Here is a 22,134-nt window from a genome sequence, read left to right as displayed (position 1 = left end):
CACACCATACCCAGCTAATTTTTGTAGTTTTAGTAGAGACAGGGTTTCACCATGTTGGCCACGCTGGTCTTGAACTCCTGACCTCAGGTGATCTGCCTGCCTCGGCCTCCCAAAGTGCTGGGATTACAGGCATATGCCACCGTGCCTGGCCTCTTTCAGATGCTTTATTCACGTTGAGACATTAATCTATAAATGAGGATAAATTATTACATCAAACTTCCTTTTATTGGGGAGGAGATTAAATACAGTAAAGTGTAGTTACTGCAACATATATTATAATATATAATAGAGGACATATTATTAACTATAGGGCGGCAAACAATCAGCAATCTGATTTTTAAATTCTGCCATAACAGTAGAATGTGTAGAAAGAAGCTTAGCGAGGCAATGTATATAGTGTACTAGAAATGTAGTTTGGATTTACTTATTCTGACTTTAGGTGAGTTACTTCATTGCTATGCTTCAGTTGGCAATGGTAATAATAATGATAACATGCACATTAGGAATTTTATTAAATTAAATAAGTCATTTTAATAGACACTTGATTCAAAATGTCAGTTCCAATTACCTTCCATTCCTTAACATGCTTCAGTCTTTGGGAACTGATGAATTCTGAGACTCAGAAGAATTCATTGCTTTAGCTATATTAATAGTTATAAATGGAGTCACAGTAGATACCTGGCTAATAATATCTTCATGTGTTATTGATTTCCAGAGGTATTTACAATCTATAAGAAAGTGCAATGTTAAGATGAATAATTGGATAATTTATTATAAGATTTAGGCTTTGATCATTGAAGAGAAGAAGGACTTAGAGGGGTCAAGACTTATTTCCCAAGGCCTTGGATTGGATTCAGTTTTCTTTGTACCGAAGTGGAAGTGCAAAATTGGGTACCAAACCCACAAACGTGCCGGAATGCAATTATAAATTCTTCAGGGAGACGTTTTCTCCCGTTTATCCAATGACAAATCCAAGACAGGCAAATTTCCTCAATGTCTTCTTCTACAGGGGAGTGTATTTCTAGTTCGTCTTGATATGTCAGTTTCCAGTACTTTTTAGCAGATTATTAGCTATTTCATTCATGTTTAAAAAGCAAGAAAGCTGGTCTGAGTCACATGTAGATGAGGGAAGTATTAGGTCTGCAGGACAACATTCAGTCACATCCTTCCCCATGGCAATGACCTTCCTTTTCTTCATCGCCTGCCTGACCAAGGAGATGTAAAATAACAGGATCGCATGGATGGTTTTTGAGAGCATTGTCATCAAGTTTGACTATCATTATTGAAACAGCTTCCAACTACTAACATCTTTGAGGTGAGACGTGTGAGGGAGAGTGGGTCAGGCTTTCCTTTTTTCCTGCTGGTATTTGTTTTTGCCTCAGATGGTATTCCCTGCTTGGTAATATATGCCTTGACTTTGTGACCTGTCTTCCTGCAATAATTCTTTGGTGGAAAAATCCAGCAATACAGCCAAGAGTTAGTTCTTCCTCTGGCTTCATGTGCCTGGCCCAGAGATAACAGCTTGCAGGGTTAGCAAACACATGTAGCCCAGGTTACGGTGTTAGCCACTCAGGGCTCCTTCTCCAGCACTAGGCCAATGGGGCATCATTCTGTTTCCAAGTTCAAGACTTCAGTTAATTTATGAATAGTGGAGGGGGACTGTAACTTGGCATGGATAACAATCAATGAGCTGGTGTACCTATCTTCTATATTTTTGGAATGTAAGACAGGGTGGTGGTGCTGGAAGTGAACAGTAGCAGAATTGAGAAAGAAGGGGAAGGATTTAAACTCTCAAAATGTAGACAAACCCATTCACTGAAATTCTCACAGAGACTCTGACAGAGGTAATCCCACTTAGTCATGACAGAAAATAACATTTGTATCATTTACACCACTGAGAATTTTGCTGCAGTATATAGAATAATTCAAGGCACTAAATTGTGTTAAGACCTGGGGCATGTTTCAATTCCACCCTGTATTATCTGTAAGGCTGCAGCATATGTCTTGGTTTCTGCATCTATAATATTGCCAACTTCGTGGTATTTAAGAATCAAGTTTGACCCTTTGTGCAATGTGGACGCAAAGGTAAAATGGTGCAACTGCTATGGAAAATAGTATGGCAGGTCCTCAGAAAATGAAAGATAGAATTACTGTATGATCCAGCAATTCCACTTCCGAGTGTCCTGTAGCCAAAAGAATGAAAGCAGAGTAACAAAGTCACATTTACACATCTACGTTCATAGCCTCATTATTAACAATAGCCAGGAAGAGGCAGAAGCAAGTCACATGTTCATAGACAAATGAATGAATAAACAAAATATGGTACAAATGTAGAGTGGAGTACTATGCAGCCTTAAAAAGAAGGAAATCCTGTCACGTGCTAAAATATAGATGAATCTTGAGGACATTATGCTAGGTGGAACAAGCCAGACACAAAAAGACAATTACTCTATGATCCCATTTATATGAGGCAAAGTAGTCAAATTCATAGAAATAGAAAATAGAAAGGTGGTTTCCAGAGGTTGCTAGGAGAAAGGGGAATTTGTTGTTTAACTGGTATAAAATTTCAGTTCTGCAAGAGGAAAAACTTCCAAAAATCTGTTTCATAATGATGGAAATATACTTTTTAAATAATTTCAGTAGTTTTGGGGGAAGAGGTGGTGTTTGGTTACGTTGATAAGTTCTTGAGAATTTGGTTCACCCATCACCCAAGCACTGTACACTGTACCCAATGTGTAGTCTTTTATCTCTAACTACCATCCCATTCTTCCCTCTCAGTCTCCAAAGTCCATTGTATCATTCTTATGCCTTTGCATCCTCACAGTTTAGCTCCTACTTATAAGTGAGAACATACAATGTTTGGTTTGCCATTTCTGAGTTACTTCACTCAGAATAATGGTCTCCAACTCCATCCAGGTTGCTGCAAATGCCATTATTTTATTTTTCATGGCTGCATAGTATTCCATGGTGTGTGTGTGTGTGTGTGTGTGTGTGTGTGTGTGTATCTCAGATTTTTTAAATCCACTTGTTGATTAATGGGCGTTTTGGCTGGTTCCATATTTTTTCAGTTGCAAATTGTGCTGCTATAAACATGCATGTGCAAGTGTCTTTTTCATATAATGACTTCCTCTGGGGAGACACCCAGTAGTGGGATTGCTGGATCAAATGGTAGATGTACTTTCAGTTCTTTAAGGAATCTCTGTACTGTTTTTTCATTCCTACTAGCAGTGTAAAAGTGTTCCCGTTTCACCACATCCATGCCAACACCTATAATTTTTTGATTTTTAAGTTATGGCCGTCTTGCAGAAGTAAAGTGGTATTGCATTGTGGTTTTGATTTGCATTTCCCTGATAGTTAGTGATGTTGAGCATTTTTTCATATGTTTGTTGGCCATTTGTATATCTTCTTTTGAGAATTTTCTATTTATGTCCTTAGCCCACATTTTGATGAGATTATTTGTTTTTTTCTTGCTGATTTGAGTTCCTTGTAGATTCTGGATATTAGTCCTTTGTCAGTTGCATAGTTTGAGAAAATTTTCTTCCTCTCTCTGTGTTGTCTGTTTACTCTGTTGATCATTTCTTCTGCTGTGCAGAAGCTTTTTGGTTTAATTAAGTCCCATCTATTTATCTTTGTTTCTGTTGCATTTGCTTGTGGGTGTCTTGGTCATGAACTCCTTGATTAAGCCAATGTCTTAGAAGAGTTTTTCCAGTGTCATCTTCTAGAATGTTTATGGTTTCAGGTCTTAGATTTAAGTCTTTGATCCATCTTGACTTGATTTTTGTATAAGATGAGAGATGAGAATCCAATTTCGTTCTTCTATATGTGGCTTGCCAATTATTTCAGCAGCATTTGTTGAAAAGGATGTCCTTTCCCCACTTTATGTTTTTGTTTGCTTTGTCAAAGATCAGTTGGCTGTAAGTATTTGGCTTTATTTGTAGGTTCTCAATTCTGTTCCATTGGTCTATATGCCTATTTTTATACCAGTCCCATGCTGTTTTGGTGACTATAGCCTTGTATAATTTGAAGTCAGGTAATGTAATGTCTCCAGATTCGTTCTTTCTGCTTAGTCTTGCTTTGGCTATGCAGGCTCTTTTTTGGTTCCATATGAGTTTTAGGATGTTTTTTCCAGTTCTGTGAAGAATGATGATGGTATTTTGATGAAAATTTCATTGAATTCGTAGATTACTTTTGGCAGTGTGATCATTTTTATGGTATTGATTCTACCCATCCATGAACATGGGGTGTGTTTCCATTTGTTTGTGTCATCTATGATTTCTTTCAGCAGTGTTTTGTAGTTTTCGTTGTAGAGTTCTTTCACCTCCTTGGTTAGGTATATTCCTAAGTTTTTTTGTTTGTTTTGTTTTGTTTGTTGTTGTTGTTTTTGTTGTTGTTTTTTGTTTGTCTTCTTTTTTGTAGCTATTGTAAAAGGAATTGAGTTTTTTATTTGATTCCCAGTTTGGTTGCTGTTGGTGTAAAGCAGTGCTACTAATTTGTGTACATCGATTTTGTATCCTGAAATTTTGCTGTATTCATTTATCAGATCTGGAAGCTCTTCAGATGAGTCTTGAAGGTTTTCTAGATATACGATTGTATCATTGGCCAAAAAAGACAGTTTGACTTCCTCTTTTCTGATTTGGATGCCCTTTATTTCTTTCTCTTATTTGATTGCTCTGTCTAGGACTTCCAGTACCATGTTGAATAGGATTAGTGAAAGTGGGCATCCTTGTCTTGTTGCAGTTCTTAGGGGGAATGCTTTCAAATTTTCCCCATTTAGTATAGTGTTGTCTGTGGATTTGTCATAGATGGCTTTTATTACCTTAAGCTATGTCCCTTTTATGCCAATTTTGCTGAGGATTTTAATCATAAAGGAATGCTGGATTTTGTCAAATGCTATTTCTGCATCTATTGTGATGATGATATGATTTTTGTTTTTAATTCTGTTTATGTGGTGTATCACATTTATTGACTTGTGTATGTTAAACCATCCCTGCATCCCTGGTATGAAACCCTCTCAATCATGGCAGATTATCTTTTTGATAAGCTACTGGACACAGCTAGTATTTTGTTGAGGAATTTTGCATGTATGTTCATCAGGGATATTGGTCTGTAGTTTTCTTTTTCTGTTATATCCTTTTCTGGTTTTGGTATTAGGGTGATACTGGCTTCATAGAATGATTTGGGGAGGATTCCCTCTTTTTCTATCTTTTGGAATAGTTTCGGTAGGATTAATACCAATTCTTCTTTGAGTGTCTGATAGAATTCTGCTGTGAGTTCATCTGGTCCTGGACTTTTTTTGTTGTTGGTAATTTTTTTTTATCACCATTTCAATCTTGTTGTTTGTTATTGGTCTGTTCAGAGTTTGTGTTTCTTCCTGGTTTAATCTAGAAAGGTTGTATATTTCTGGAAAGTTATTCATTTCCTATAGGTTTTCTATTTTGTGGGCATAAAGGTATTCAGAGCAGGCTTGAATGGTTTTTTGTATGTCTGTGGTATTGGTTGTAATATCTCCCATTTCATTTCTAATTGAGCTTATTTAGCTCTTCTCTTTTCCTTTCTTTTCTTGTTTAATCTCATTAATGATCTATCAATTTTGTTTATCTTTTTGAAAAAACCAGCTTTTTCTTTCATTTATCTTTTGTATTTTTTTGTTTCAATTTTATTTAGTTCTGCTCTGATCTTTGTTATTTCCTTTCTTCTGCTAGGCTTGGGTTTGTTTTTTTCTTGTTTCTTTAGTTCCTTGAGGTGTGACCTTATATTATCTATTTGTACTTTTTCAGACATTTTGATGTAGGTATTTAATGCTATGAACTTTCCTCTTAGCACCACTTTTACTGTCTCAGAAGTTTTGATAGGTTGTGTTACTATTAGAGTTCAGTTAAAAGAATTTTTAAATTTCAATCTTGAGTTCATTGTTGACATAATGATCATTCAGAAGTACGTTATTTAATTTCCATGTATTTGCATGGTTTTGCACGTTCCGTTTGAAATTGAGTTCCAATTTTATTCCTTTGCGGTCTGAGAGAGTACTTGACATAATTTCAGTTTTCTTAAGTTTATTGAGACTTGTTTTGTGGCCTATCATATGGTCTATGTTGAAGAATGTTTCAGGTGCTGATAAATAGAATGTATATTCTGCAGTTATTGGGTAGAAGGTTCTGTTCGGTAGATATTTATCTGTTAAGTCCATTTTTTCTAGGGTATCTAGTTTAAGTCTATTGTTTCTAGTTTAAGTCTATTGTTTCATTGTTGACTTTCTGTCTTGATGATCTGTCTCGTGCTGTCAGTGGAGTAATGAAGTCCCCCACTATTATTGTGTTCTGTCTGTCTAAGTTGTTAGTCTAGTAGTAATTGTTTTATAAACTTGAGACCTCCAGTGTTAGGTGAATGTATATTTAGGATTGTGATATTTTCCAGTTGGATTAGTCCTTTCATCATTATGTAATGTCCCCCTTTGACTTTTTTAACTGTTGTTGCTTTAAAGTCTGTTTTGTCTGATGTAAGAGTAGCTATTTCTGCTTGCTTTTGTCGTCCATTTGCATGGAATATCTTTTTCCATCCCTTTATATTAAGTTTATGTGAGTCCTTATGTGAGTTTGTTGAAGATAGCAGATACTTGGTTGGTGGATTCTTATCCATTCTGCCATTCTGTATCTTTTAAGTGAAGAATTTAGGCCATTTATATTCAATGTTAGTATTGAGATGTTAAGTACTATTCTATTCATTGTGCTAGTCGTTGCCTGAATAATATCTTGCTTTTTTTCCCATTGTGGTTTTTTGTTTGTTTGTTTGTTTCTTTTTACAGAGTCTCGCTCTGTTGCCCAGGCTGGAGTGCAGTGGTATGATCTTGGCTCACTGTAACCTCCATCTCCCAGGTTCAAACAATTATCCTGCCTCAGCCTCCTGAGTAGCTGGGATTACAGGTGCGCACCACCACGCCTGGCTACTTTTTTGTATTTTTAGCCGAGGCTGGGTTTTGCCATGTTTGTCAGGCTGGTCTCAAACTCCTGACCTCATGATTCACCTGCCTCAGCCTACCAAAGTGCTGTGGTTACAGGCGTGAGCCACTACGCCCAGCCTTTGTGTTATGTTTTACAAGATTTATACTTTAAGGAGATTCTATTTTGAGGTTTTGTTTCAAGATTTAGAACTCCATTTAGCAGTTTTTGTAGTGCTGGGTTGGTAGTGGCGAATTCCCTCAGCATTTGTTTGTCTGAAAAAGACTTTATCTTTCCTTCATTTATGAAGCTTAGTTTTGCTGGATTAAAAATTCTTGGCTGATAATTATTTTGTTTGAGGAAGCTAAGGATAGGACCCCATTCCCTTCTGGCTTGAAAGGTTTCTGCTGTAAAATCTGCTGTTAATCTGATAGGTTGCCCTTTATAGGTTATCTGATGCTTCTATCTCACAGCTCTTAAGATTCTTTCCTTCGTCTTGACTTTAGATAACCTGATGACTATATGCTTAGCTGATGATCTTTTTGTGACAAATTTCTTGGGTGCTACTTGAGCTTCTTGTATATAGATGTCTAGATCTCTAGCAAGGACAGGGAAGTTTTCCTCAATCATTCCCTCAAATACATTTTCCAAACTTTTAGGTTTTTCTTCTTTCTCAGAAACAGCAATTGTTCTTAGGTTTGGTCATGTAACATAATTCCAAACTTCTTAAAGGCTTCAGTCTTTTTTAAAAATTCTTTTTTCTTTGTCTTTGTCAGATTAGGTTAATTCAAAAGCCTTGTGTTTGAGCTTTCAAGTTTTTTTTTTCTACTTGTTCAATTCTATTGTTGAAACTTTCCAGTGTATTTCACATTTCTCTAAATATGCCTTTCATTTCCAGAAGTTGTGATTGTTTTTGATTTATGCTACCTATTTTTCTGAGTTTTTTTGTCCATATCCTGTGTTATTTTATTAATTTCTTTAAGTTGGCTTTCATGTTTCTCTGGATCCTCCTTGAGTAGCTTAATAACAGACCTTCTGAATTCTTTTTCTGGCAGCTTAGAGATTTCTTCTTGGTTTGCATCCATTGCTGGTGAGCTAGTGTGATCTTTTGAGGTGTTATAGAACCTTGTTTTGGCATATTACCGGAATTGCTTTTCTGGTTCCTTCTCATTTGGGTAGATTATGTCCTAGGGAAGATCTGGGGCTCAAGAGTTGTTGTTCAGATTCTTTTGTCCTATGGGGCGATCCCTTGATGTGGTGCCCTTTCACTTACCCTAACGATGGGGCTTCCTGAGAGCTGGACTGCAGTGACTGTTATTGCTCTTCTGGGTCTAGCTACCCAGTGGAGCTACTGGGCTTCGGGCTGGTACTGGGTAGTGTCTGCAAAGAGTCTTGTGATATGATCCATCTTCAGATCTTCCAGCCCTGGATATCAGCACCTGCTCTGGTAGAGGTAGCAGGGGAATGAAATGGACTCTGTGAGAGTCCTTGGTTGTAGTTTTGTTTAGTGTGCTGATTTTCTTGAATGCTGGTTATGCTAGCAGTGAAGTTGTCATGTGGACTGGTTCAGGACCTTTGGTTAGCTAGGATGTTACAGGCGATGGAATTAGCTATTGTTTTCTTCCTCCTTGGAGCAGGGTTGTTCTGTTATGAGTTGCTCTAAAGACGTGAGTTGGTTGCCCTCCAGCCAGGAGGTGGTGCTTTCAAGAGATCATCAGCTGCAGTAGTATAGGGGCAGATACAAGCTTGCCCTAAAGTCACTTGGATAAGCATTCAGGTTTCTCAGGTGATGCTTGGGGCCATAGAGCTCCCGTGAGGTTGTCTTTTGTCTTTGGCTACCAGGACAGGTAGAGAAAGACCATCAGGTAAGGACAGGTTTAGGTGTGTCTGAGCTCAGACTTTCCTTGGGCGGGGCTTGCTGCAGTTAATATGGGGAATGGGGGAGTGGTTCTCAGACCAATGGAGTTATGTTCCTAGGGGGATTATGGCTGCCTCTGCTGCTTTGTACAGGTCACATGGACATAGGGGAAAGCTGAGAGTGATAGGCCTCACCCAGTTCCCATGCAGCCAGCAAGGCCAGTCTCACTTCCACCATGCTTCCCCAACAGCCAAAAGAGCCAAATTTATATCCAGGCCTCCAGTGGGCAGGGCTGAGATCTTGCCTCAGGCTACAAGCCTCCCTGCTGAGAAAGTAAGCAGGGCTTTCAGGCCCCACCCCCTCTTTCCCTGCCATGGTTTCTGGGCTTGTATCTACACTTTCCATTTGCCACCCCTGGATTCTGCCCAGGAAAGTCACACTCAGTCAAAATTATTACAAAATTTAGCTGGAAATCTCCTTCTTCCTGTGGCTCTTCCTCAATTCCACTGGCTGCTCTCTCCAAGGACTCCTGTGAGATAAAGTCAGAAATGGCTTCCCTGGGCTTACTTGGGGACTGGGAGTGCCTACAGGGCTCTTCCCACTGCTTCTTCTACTTTTACAGTTTGCTCAACTTTCTAAATTCATTTCAGCTCTAAGTAAGTTTAAATTCTTCTCCCATGATGTGGATTTTCAGGTTCACCAGTGAGGATGTGTGTTCAGAGCTGAATCTTCCCCCCTCACACTTTGGGCAGTCACAGTTTTTTGGCTGTCTCACAGAGTTTGCAGCAGCAAGCTGCTTCTTTCAAAGGGTCTGTGAATTCTTTTGGTTTTCCTGATATGTTCCTGCAGTAGTTCTTGGAACAAAAGTTCACCTACACACTGTTCTGTCCATCTGAGTGAGAGCTGCAAGTTAGTGCTGCCTCCTATCTGCCACTTTCCCTGATATCACTCTGATGAAAGTATACTTAATACTACTGAATTGTACACGTAAAAATGATTAATATGGTGTATTTTGTATGTGTCTTTTTTTGACACACACAAATAAAATAATTACATTTGTAAAGGCAGGAATGATCCTTTTTCCTGCTTATCTCATAGGATTAATGTGATGTGAGGATTAGATAAAGATAGTGAGGCTGGGGATGGTGGCATATGCCAGTAATCTCAGTTATTCATGAGGCTAAGGGAAGAGGATCATTTGAGCCCAGGAATTTGAGGCTGCAGCAGTGAACCATGATCCTGCTACTGTGAGCCATGACTGTGCTACTGCACTCCAGCCTGAGTGACAAAGTGAAACCCTGTCTCTAAAAATAAAGAAATAAGTAAGTAAATAAATAAATAAATAGAGAGTGATTACACATATGATATGACACATGGCCAATGCTAATTACTGCAGCCTTGCTTGCAATAGTAAATGACTGGAAACAATACAAGGATAACATAATACCTTTTGTGTAAGAAATAAGAAAGCATGAATGTGTATTTGTATATTCTTATATTTTCATAAAGACATTCTGAAAGGACGCTGAAGAAACTAAAATATTTATCTGTAATGGGGAGGGGGAAGGTTGTAGCAAGGGTGGGAATGAGACCGTTCACTATTTCCCTTTTGGGATTGTTTTGATTTTTGAAATACGGGAATATATTGCCAATTTAAAAAGGCACTATGTGAAAAGGATTTTAGGAGCTACAAAACATTATATATGTAGAAAGGATATTACTATTTTTATAATTATTAATAACATATCAAAGTAACTATGTGCTTTACAGATGATTAGTCAATCAATAAATCATGAATCAAGTCCCTTTCTACCTAAAGTAAAAAGATTTAATTTAGCCACTCTTCCTCAAGTTTGTGTAAAATTGGGCAGTTTTTATTTGAAATAGTCTTATTCACCTCCACTCCCCCTCCCAAATCTCTCCTGTGTTCAGATAGTTTGATTCCTAAATTTCAGTTGGATGTGGTGGTCACCTATCCATGACACATGTCACTTCATTGAGAGCCAGACCTAGTACAGCAGATAAGATTGGCTGGGAAATTGTCATCCTGATTCTTCAGTGCCATGTCACTCTTCCTTTAGCTGCATGGAGGGTGAGGGAGGGACTGTCTCTCTAGAGAGAGTTGAGCTCTTCTTTGATCATGCAACAGAACCACAGCTGACACCAATCTAAGGTATAATATCTCCTAGGAAAATGGTTGTCAGTAGGGGGCAATTTTGCCTCCCTGGAGACATTTTTAGTTGTCATGACTTGGGGGCGGGCTGCTACTGGCATATAGTGGGTAGAGGCTAGGGATGCTGCTAAATCCTGTAACGCATGAGAGAGGTCCCACAACAACAAATTATCCAACCCAAAATGTCAGTCATGCCACCAAGGTTAAGAGACTCTGTTTTAGGAGAAATAGCATTTTACCTGAGGTCCTTTGAATACCAGAGAGCCTTTAAGATGTCTGGGAATGACTTATTAATGGTGAAATGTCAGGACCATGGGAATTGGTGGTGGGGTCTCCAGCCAGAAATCCTTTCGGGCTCTTTTCAAAACATATCACTGTGTGTGTCAGCTCAGTCCTCTGATTCTTCATGCTTCTGTTGCTCACAGTGGACTGATGATTAATGGATTAGTTTGCTTGTTTTCATCTGTTATGGTACAAGGCATACCAATTCCTAACATTATGAGACCTGTTTTTCAAACAATGCCACCCCCAATATGTGTTGTGCACACCTTGAATAGATAAGCTTCTAAGCCCCTCTCTTGCCACCTCTAACCTGACCATCCTTTTCTGTTTTCCCAGCATGGCTTGCACGTATCTTTAGTCTTGCATGGGTCGCATTTATGGGTTTATGTGTCTGTCCTCTCTATCGTGGTGTGATCTCCTTAAGAACGTACTCTTTGCTTTCAAATTACTTTACATATAGTAAATTCTCAGTAAATATTCATTGAATCAGGGAATGAATTTAGCTTGAAAATATGAGAAAAAATGGAATTCAAAGAGAATAACTATATAATATATTTGGTTAGTTAGCTAATAAAATCACATTTTTTTGTATACACCATTTTTCTCAACAACACATAGTTAAACTAAAACAGCCCAGCTTTATGGCAAAGCAGTTATTTTAAAACAGCCCATCTTTAGGGGAAAGCAGATATTTTATGATGGTGATAAGGTATTCTCATCTGTTGATATTAGTTGCCATTTCATTAATTTTTTACAGCTTTTTTCTTTTTTTTTTTTTTTTTTTGTTTTTGAGACGGAGTCTCGCTCTTTCACCCAGGCTGGAGTGCAGTGGCGCGATCTCGGCTCACTGCAGGATCCGCCCCCCGGGGGTTCACGCCATTCTCCTGCCTCAGCCTCCCGCGTAGCTGGGACTACAGGCGCCTGCCATCTCGCCCGGCTAATTTTTTGTATTTTTCGTAGAGACGGGGTTTCACCGTGTTAGCCGGGATGGTCTCGATCTCCTGACCTCGTGATCCGCCCGCCTCGGCCTCCCAAAGTGCTGGGATTACAGGCGTGAGCCACCGCACCCGGCCACAGCTTTTTTCTTAAGTGTTTGTTTAGCTCTCAAATAATTCAGTGTTCATTTTATTCAAAGCACTACATTGTGTGCTTTAGAGATATGCGGATGTATTGTACATGGCTCATAGACTTTGAACTGTGGTTGGTAATACAAGATATCCTACTTTTGAAGAGATAAATAATAGGTGAATAATAAAAGGAGAACATTTAAGTAACAAGTAATATAGGTGCAGAACTCTGTTGGCATTTAAAAGGCAGTCATCAATAAGAAAAGGTTGTTTTTTTGTGGTTGCTGATAGGGGATGGCTGGGTTTTACTAGGTGGAGTTCCCTGTGGACTGGCCTGCAGAGGAATCTGATGCATGAGGAAGCAATCTGTAATTGTGTTGGGAGACACAATGAATAAGCCAATGGGGATGGACTGCATTTAGGAACGATATAGTGAATATATTGAATGAGAAATGGTGGGACCATTACCTTTCCACATGAGTACCCCCTACTAGGGGCTGGACCTAATTCCATGGAACTGCTTGGTTGTAATTACTACATTGTCATCAGTCAATCTGAAAGGATGCTTTAAGAAGAGGACCTGAGAAGGTGGGCCTTGTGTCTACAGCTATGGTTGTTGAAGTGTGGTCCCTGGAGCGAAGCAGCAGCAGCATCATTTGGGAGCAAGTTAAAAATACAAATGCAAGGGCCCCACCCCAGACTTACTGCATCAGAAACTTTGGGGGTGGCATTGGCAATCTGTGCTTTAGTAAGATTGCAGTTGATTCCAATGCATGCTAAAGTTCGAGAAACATGGGTTGTATTAGGCCATTCTTGCGTGGCTGTAAAGAAAAACTTGAGATTGGGTAATTTATAAAAAAAAATCTATTTAATTGGCTCACAGTTCTGCAGGCTTTATAGGAAGCATGATGCGGGTATCTGCTCAGCTTCTAGGGAGGCCTCAGGAAGCCTACAATCATGGTGGAAGGTGAAGAGGGAGAAAGCACGTCACATGGTGAAGGGAGGAGCAAGAGAGAAGAATGCGGGAAGGTGCTACACACTTTTAAGCAACCAGATCTCATGAAAACTCACTAATAATCACAAAGACAGCACCGAGGGAATGGTGTTAAACCATTCATGAGAAATCGGCCCCCATGATCCAGTCACCTGCTACCAGGCCCCACCTCCAGCACTGGGTATTATAATTCAACATGAGATTTGGCAGGGACATACGCTCAAACTAAGTCACTGGTCTATAGTAAGGATATCCTTACCTCAGGGTCATTACTTACTACTTACCCAGTACCATCTTTATGAGGACTTACAAGACACATTTCTTTCTGGTACACTTTCTTGAGCATTAAAAAAATAAACAAATAAAAAGCCTGAGGAAGACAGTGAATTATGCAATGGGTCAGTTTTTCCTTTTTCTCATTGACTGCCAGAAGGCTAGGGGTCACCTTAATGTCTCCTGTAACAGCATATATTATGGCATACATTGTTCTATTAGTCTCTCTCTTTGGTTTTATATCCCTATATGTTTTCTCATATACTTTTAATTTCTCAATCTTTTTTTATGTGTATTCTTATGTTATTCAATTAAAAAATATAAAGAATGTGAATATCTTAATATCAAAATGTTACTGTTTTGTTATGTGTCTGTCAAGTCTATCTAGGATAAGGGCATTTGACATTCCAGTATGAAATAAAATGTTTTTTTTTTTCCTATTCTTCCTTCCTGGATTCCCAATTCATCCCCATCTCTGGATTTAACTGGCTGTGGAACATGAAGTAAATCAGTTGTAAGCAGGGGTATTTTTTAGGTTTTTCCTGGCCTCCAGGGCTTGAAAGAGTCTACATGCTTGAGAAGGCTTTGGAAGTCAGACTCTGGACCCCGAGTCACTCCTAAAACATGCCTCACCAGTTGGATTTTTGCCTACTTCATGGTTGTCTCGTAAGTGTTACCCCAATTGCACAATAGTTATATTTCTAAGAAGTGGTAAACTGAACCACATGCGTATCCAAGACCAACACTTAAAGAAATCTTATGATGAATCTTTCAGTACTGCAAGGAATTGGCCTCACTTGCAACTTATGTCTTGAAATCATATTCCCTGATATGAGAATTTATACACAGTGAGATTTACCTACATATGGCCCACAGTATTCTCAGCCTACTTTTACTATCAACCAAGGTAAAAGAGTTCCCTTTCTGTGACGGGGGAAATTTTTAAGAAAGATTAGAGGGAAAGCCTGGGAATAAAAATGCTCAAAATTAGAAATGCAAGATGATGCTTCTTCATTGGCAAAAGTTGAGTCAGGGGATCACAATAAGGCTTTTGTGAAGGACTCGTGCAGCTAAACTCATTTTGTGAAAACAGAATTAAGTCAAACCACACCACTGCATACTAGGAATTTTTGGAAACACAGTGGAACATTCCAAGATAAAATATTAGGTCATTTCAGGGCTTGAGGTTGGGTGAAATGAGCTAAATTGGTCCTCCAATTATTGTTGTTTTTGGAGAGCTAAAACATGTACTGGAGCTGCGAGAGCAGTGGAAGGGATGTGAAGAATCATGGATTATTTGTTAATTCAACAAATATTTACTGAGTGCCTACTGTGTGCCTGGCATCGTGCTAAATCCTGGAGAAATGGCAGGAAAAAAATGGGCACATGTCTTGCCCACCTGGTGTCAGTATACTTGATTGTAAACCTTGCTCTATAGCACTGGGGCAGAGTAATTTTGGTCTGGTCATTGATCTGCTCTGGCCCTCAGTTGCCCCCCTTTTTTTTTTTGAGATGGACTCTCACTTTGTCACCCAGGCTGGAGTGCAGTGGTGCAGTCTCAGCTCACTGTAACCTCTGTCTCCTGGGTTCAAGCGATTCTCCTTCCTCAGCCTTCTGAGTAGCTGGGACTACAGGTGCACACCACCACGCCTGGCTAATTTTTGTATTTTTGGTAGAGACGGGGTTTCGCCATGTTGACCATGCTTGCCTCGGCCTACCAAAGTGCTGGGATTACAGGTGTGAGCCACTGTGCCCGGCCTCAGTTGCCCATTTGTAAAACAAAGTTGTTAGACTGAATGTGCTAACTCTAAGGTCTCTTCCAGCTCAGGGTGTCTTTGATTCTGTAAATAGGGAAGGAGTACTAATTTGATGATGTGAAAGAACTGACAGGTCCAGAGTTTCTAGAGTTTTAGGGTAGCAAATTGATTGAAATGGGTCTGGGGTCTGGGGAATTTGTCTTAAAGCTACATTTCCACAGCCGAGATAGTGCTTAGTTGAGGTTGAGGGCCACTTAAGAGGATGTGGCAGTGGAGATGAGAATAAGGCTCAAGTCTCCAGCCACCTCCTCTGCACTGCCTCTGCTTTCACTTCTATCTTTCTCCTTTTCTTTGTGTCTTCATCTCAGTCTGGTAAATCAGAGTTAGTTCAGAGAATGAGAAAAATAAACTCACTGAGTTCCATTTTAGGGGATAGAAAAGAAAGAAACAGTAGCCTGCCCCAACTTCAGAGTCAGTCACCATAGAGAGATAAAAAGCCAGCACAACCTGAACCTGTGTCATCCTGATTGCTGTCTGTGTCCAGGAGGAGAGAAGAATGTCCAAGGAGCTTTCAAACAGGGCATGGACTCTCCTCTTCCAGAGTCCACAGAAACATTAGGCTACATGTGTCCTTAAGAATCATCTAAATCTTGGATGCCACAATAGCATCCAAGCTACTCTACGAAGACAAAACATTTCTGATTTTCAAAGAATTTCAGGAATGACCATTATATTCCTAACCATACATTTTTGATGTTCAACAATTCTTACTAACATCCTGTTGATTGACTCCAGTCTCTAGGTCTGTAGTTCCCTTCTGTCTTCTTCTTCCATTTGTTTTACCAACTAAAGGAAAGCCCACCATATGCTTCCTCTCCAGTTAAACATTGTACATCACGCGTGTACAATGTTTGGAAACACTACCATAGCTGAGCATCAGTGACCTAGGGGAGCATGAAGTTTGCTGTAAATTCCAAAGGATTTTCTTCTGCCGTGTTATTTTCTGTATGTATTGCCTGGAACATGTCCTTAAAATCTTCACTAAGTTTCTGCCCACATTGAATAAAATCATTCTGAATTTTAATTTTCTCTGGGTCAACCTGGGGTGATCCATTAACATAATGAACTCATATATGTTCTTGGTGCCATCACTGACTTGTTGCTGAAAAAATGAAACCCCTACAGACCTAGGACCTACCCAGTAGATATCATTTCCCAATGTTATCACATTTCTTTCCTGGACTCATTTGCACATAGCTTTCTTGCCCAGGAATTGCACTGCTAGTCCCTTTGGCTATGGACATCTGTTTGCTCAACATTAATTTCATGTTCTTTTTCATATTCCCCAGCTCCCTCTTGCAAAGGACACGCCTTGACACCAGAGAGCATGGCTGAATGTGCTTATTTTTAATTCTTTCAAAGATTTGTGAAACCTCTTCAAATCTGTACAAATATCACTGATTTGCTGAGATTCACTGGGGACTTATTACACAGCACGCAAACAGCTTCTACATAGGAAAAGCACACTGTGTTATGTTTGTGTCTCTTAAAACCAAGAGGATGATCAACTCCACAAAATACTTAATAAAAACAGCAACTCATTAAAGAGCTGGTTACTTGTAGGCAAGTGTCTAGAAGACGCTTTTGCCAGTTGAAACAGAATGCTCTGTTTTAGATGATAGGTCCACTCTGCTGCTTTTGTCAGCGTTTAGCAAGTTGACAAGCATGAGACAGAGTCAAAAAGCGATAGTAGCTTATCAAACAGTTCCCAGTTAGGCAGATGGTGCTCTTGACTATTTTAATGGGCTCCCTAACCTGTGAATGACTGCTGCCATTTGGACAGCAACTAAAAGATTTCTGAAATGTTCCTCTCATTTTCACACCAGATTTAGAACTCTAAATAGAGTCCGGTATTTACCTCAACTCATGTTATATTGGGGGCTGGTCAAAACCAGTTAATAGGCAGGTTGTCTGCAAACTGGAAGATATGACAACAAAGGCATGAAGGAATCTAAACACTGGTCTAATGCCACTCAATGAGTCATCAGACAACCGAGGAAATGAATCAAGCTTCTTACTTCATGATCCATGGCTTGCCATCTCACTTACATAGTGTGTACTAGAAAGAGACACAGCTGGGGTTAAATTGCAGCTGTCACCTGTAGGCAACTGGACCTTAGATAAGCCACTTCTCTGAGTTTCTGTTTTCTTATCAATAAAACTGTAATAATAAAACCTATCACAGAGAGTTGTTGTGAACATCAATAAAGAAATAATATGTGGACAATGAGAGGTGCATAGCTGAATGCTCAATAAATGCTAGCTATTACATCAACACATTTCCTCCTACTACTTATTTTTTCTTAATGCTTTCCGCTTTTAAATAAATACGTAAAAACGAAACCCCAAGCATTGCTAATTAGCTTCTAGAGATCTAATACTACGTACATAAAAGAGACAGGGACTGTCGAACAGGGCACTGTGATGAGAATGGGAGACCTTGATTTTGGGCATAAGCCCAAAACTCATTCAAAGCAGATACAAGAATGCAAGCAAAGTTTTCTGGGTCTCTCCTCTCTCTCTATTTCTCTTCACGTATGTTAAGTTTTCAGTCACCACTCATTGCTGACATTATATTGTCATACTTAACGGTCTTTATCTTTTCTTCTACAACATATTATTCTTTACAGGTGCTTTTAACATCTTAGCTTTTCTCTAGTTTTGCTTGTTCACTTCTTGTAAATACATTAAGCCATAAAACTGGTATGTCTTCAGTTGATGAGGTCATGATTTTAGAGTTCTATATCCCAGAGAAGTATTTCACACTATTTCCTGCTATAATCATTTTATTAATAATCCATGTTTCTGGGTTCCAACTTGTATCTAATGAGTCAATCTCATTAGTGAAGGTAGGTGGGTGAGAATGCTAGGAAGTTGTTTTTCACTGATGCCCACAGTAATGCTCCTGATCTGACAGATTTAAGAAGAAACATTTCATCCCATGGCCAGGCAGCTTGGTTTCCTGGCACGACGCAGCCATACTGAAATCTTAAATCTCAGAGAGCTGGGTGAGAGAATGTGAAAGAATCCATACCAGTTCACACCTTTCCCAGAAAGTATGTTCTCTAATGCATATACTACGGTTTTGGGGTTGGAGGAATCAATCTTTTTATTTATTGGACATTATGTTCTGAAAGCTTTAGAATTTATGCATGATAATCTTACAAAGAGTTTTATTTTTTACACTCCATATGCATATAAATCATTCTTAAAGAAGATAAGTACATAACCCCAGCTACTCAGGAGGCTGAGACAGGAGAATTGCTTGAACCCGGGAGATGGAGGTTGCAGTGAGCTGAGATTGCAACACTGTACTCCAGCCTGGGTGACAGAGTGAGACTCCATAAAAAAAAAAAAAAAAAAAAAAGCAAATCAAAACAAAAAAATCAATAAAATGTTTTCCTTAAAATTCATATTGGTCCCTTCATTGTTGCTGTCGTCCAACTTTTGATGTTTTACCTTGTCATTTCCAGTTGCTGACCTTTATGCTGGACACTATCTCTCAGGAAAGAAACTAGTCAAAAACTGTTGGACACAAGAAGAAAAATTTAATACCTCCATATTTTCCAGGATTGGGAGCATAAGAATCCACCTGGCTAGTGGTGCCAATCTGCAGCATGGCCTATCCACACACAATATCATGTAGGATAATATTTCCTTAGAGGTGGAGTCAAAGATCTCTTTCAAAGGAGTTCATCACAAATTTTTCAGGTACATAGAAAATTGTGAATATTCCATAAAGTTAACCTTCTAGATTAGTGTCTAATCTAAACAGAACACTCAAGTTGGAGGGAAATGAATGTGTAACTACTGCTTAATTAGGTCAAAGTAGACTTTGAGAAATGTCTTATTTCATGTGAAAACATGCTCTCACTCTAAATAAGTTTACTTCTAGAGTTCACCAAAGCCCATTTTACCAATGAGTGACATTGGACCTCAAATGGTAAGCCCATTACCCAACTGCCTTTGATGATGGATAATTAAGAAGGGGTTTGTTAAAAGCCACTTTTGATAAATTGATAAGGGTCAATGCCAAGAAGAAGCAGCACATGAAATCAAGCCAGTCTGGTTAGCCAACACCAGCTATGCCAACCAAATCATTGTGTTCTGCTAGAAGGGTCAGAACAATAGCGGAACTCACTCCACGGAGCAGACCACACACACCTCTTCTGCTGTGTGTGCCACTAAAGCATTCCATTCACGTGTCAACAAAAGGCGAGCTTTTATTTTCAAACATTTCTAGAAATCAGCTTATGCCATTTACTCCAGCAGGAATGGCAGTCAGCCATACTGGAGAATATTAACAGTTCTATCCAGTCTCAACAGAGACTCATTGTCTCAGGATAAAAACATTTGTTTAAATATTAAACAGTGAAATCTCACTGGGTCATTAAAACCTATAAAGAACAGGACGGAAATTCATTAATAATCTTAGACTTGGGCCAAGTGAGTGGCTCAGATGCCATTTGTCTTGGTGGCATGTCATGCACCCTCAGGAAGTGCTGCACATCACACTCCCAGCTTCGTTCTCACACAGTGTTTACAGGCCTCTCGTGGTACGTGCCTTTCTTCTCATAAAACGTGCAGATGCTGAGTAAGATCAATCACTTTCAGTTTTCTCCAGAATTGTCCTGAATAACCTTGTGAGTCTAGATTCTTAATTTCTACTTGCTATAGATAGTGTTTTGATTTGGGAAAGATATACCAAGTAAAATTGCTTCTTAAATCAAATGCAACTCAGTTAAAATTTACCAGGTCTTTTGTTTCTTTGTTGGTTCTCAATTCAACTCAATTCAATTCAATTCCAAAGTATTATTGGATACCAGCAGTGAGTATATTCTCTGTTTAACGGAGTGGGAAGTGGTTCAGAAGGATTATCTAACACAGATGCCACATCTTATCTGGCCAAAAGGAATGCCACTCTAGTTAACATGTCATTCTAATTCTTGACTTTCTTCTGAGTAGGATTTACTAATATGGCTATATTTATCAGCAACTCCATCACTGATATATTCTCCAGGTCTTCTTACAACTTCTATCTAATGTTAAGTAAAGAAGAAAAATGTCAGGCCATGCTTTCAAATCAGTGACCTATCCAAATTTGTAACTTCCTCAAACATGGATGGATGGCATTTTCAGTAGAATACTGAGCCATATGCAGAAAAGTGAAACTGGACCCCTTCCTTATGCCTTATACAAAAATTAATTCAAGATGGATTAAAGACTTAAATGTAAAACCATAAGCCATAAAAACTCTAGAAGAAAACATAGGCAATACCATTCAGGACATAGGCATGGGCAAAGACTTCATGATAAAAATGCCAAAAGCAATTGCAACAAAAGCCAAAATTGACAAATGGGATCCAATTAAACGAAAAAGCTTCTGACAGGAAAAAAAAAAAAAAATGTCATCAGAGTAAACAGGCAACCTACAGAATGGGAGAAAATTTTTGCAATCTACCCCTCTGACAAAGGGCTAATATCCAGAATTTATAAGGAACTTAAACATATTTACAAGAAAAAGACAGACAACCCCATCAAAAAGTGGGCAAAGGATATGATCAGACACTTCTCAAAAGAAGACAATGATGCAGCCAACAAACATGAAAAAAAGTCAACATCACTGACCATCAGAGAAATGCGAATCAAAATCACAATGAGATACCATCTCACACCAGTCAGATTGGCAATTATTAAAAAGTCAGGAAACAATAGATGCCGATGAGGCTGTGGAAAAATAGAACGCTTTTACACTGTTGGTGGGAATATAAATTAGTTCAACTATTGTGGAAGACAGTGTGGTGATTCCTCAAGGATCTAGAACCAGAAATACCATTTGGCCCAGCAATCCCATTACTGGGTATATACCCAAATCAACATAAATCATTATACTATAAAGACACATGCACACATATGTTTATTGCAGCACTATTTACAATAGCAAAGACTTGGAACCAACCCAAATGCCCATCAATGAAAGACTGAATAAAGAAAATGTGGTACATATACACCGTGGAATACTATGCAGCCATAAAAAAGAATGAGATCATGCCCTTTGCAGGGACATGGATGAAGCTGGAAGCCATCATCCTCAGCAAACTAACACAGAAACAGAAAACCAAACACTGCATGTTCTCACTCATAAGTGGGAGTTGAACATTGAGAACACATGGACACAGAGAGGGGAATGACACACAATAGGGCCTGTTGCAGGATGGGAGGCGAGGGGAAGGAACTTAGAGGATGGGTCAATAGGTGCAGCAAACCACTATGGCACACGTATACCTATGTAACAAACCTGCACGTTCAGCACGTGTATCTTATTTTTTTGTTAGAAGAAATAAAGATTAAAAGAAAAAGAAAAGAATACTGGGATAAAGACCATGGCTTCTTAAACACCTTAAATGAAGATAGTATATACATAACATATTGATAAAAGATGGCTATTGTGCTAAAAGTACTTAATATTTTTGTATTGAAACGTGATCATCTGGCTGTAACATAAGCATATTTTGCTAACAAGCCTTCAAACAACTTCTAATAGTATCTTGATAGCAGTGGTATGAATTTATTTTGTGATGCAACAGAGGTCTCAAGTTTCTTAAATAGTTATTTACTGAGCACCTACCATGTGCCAGGCACAGTTCTAAATGTGAACCCTGACAAAACAGAGATCACACAAGAGTGTGGTATAGTGTAGTATCTTGGAAGCCCAAGGAAGAAAGTGCATCAGGA

The sequence above is a fragment of the Hylobates moloch genome, unplaced genomic scaffold (assembly GCF_009828535.3).
Source record: "Hylobates moloch isolate HMO894 unplaced genomic scaffold, HMol_V3 SCAFFOLD_20, whole genome shotgun sequence".
NCBI classification, from domain to species: domain Eukaryota; kingdom Metazoa; phylum Chordata; class Mammalia; order Primates; family Hylobatidae; genus Hylobates; species Hylobates moloch.
The sequence above is the reverse complement of the archived record's forward strand: the minus strand, read 5'-3'. Positions refer to the sequence as shown.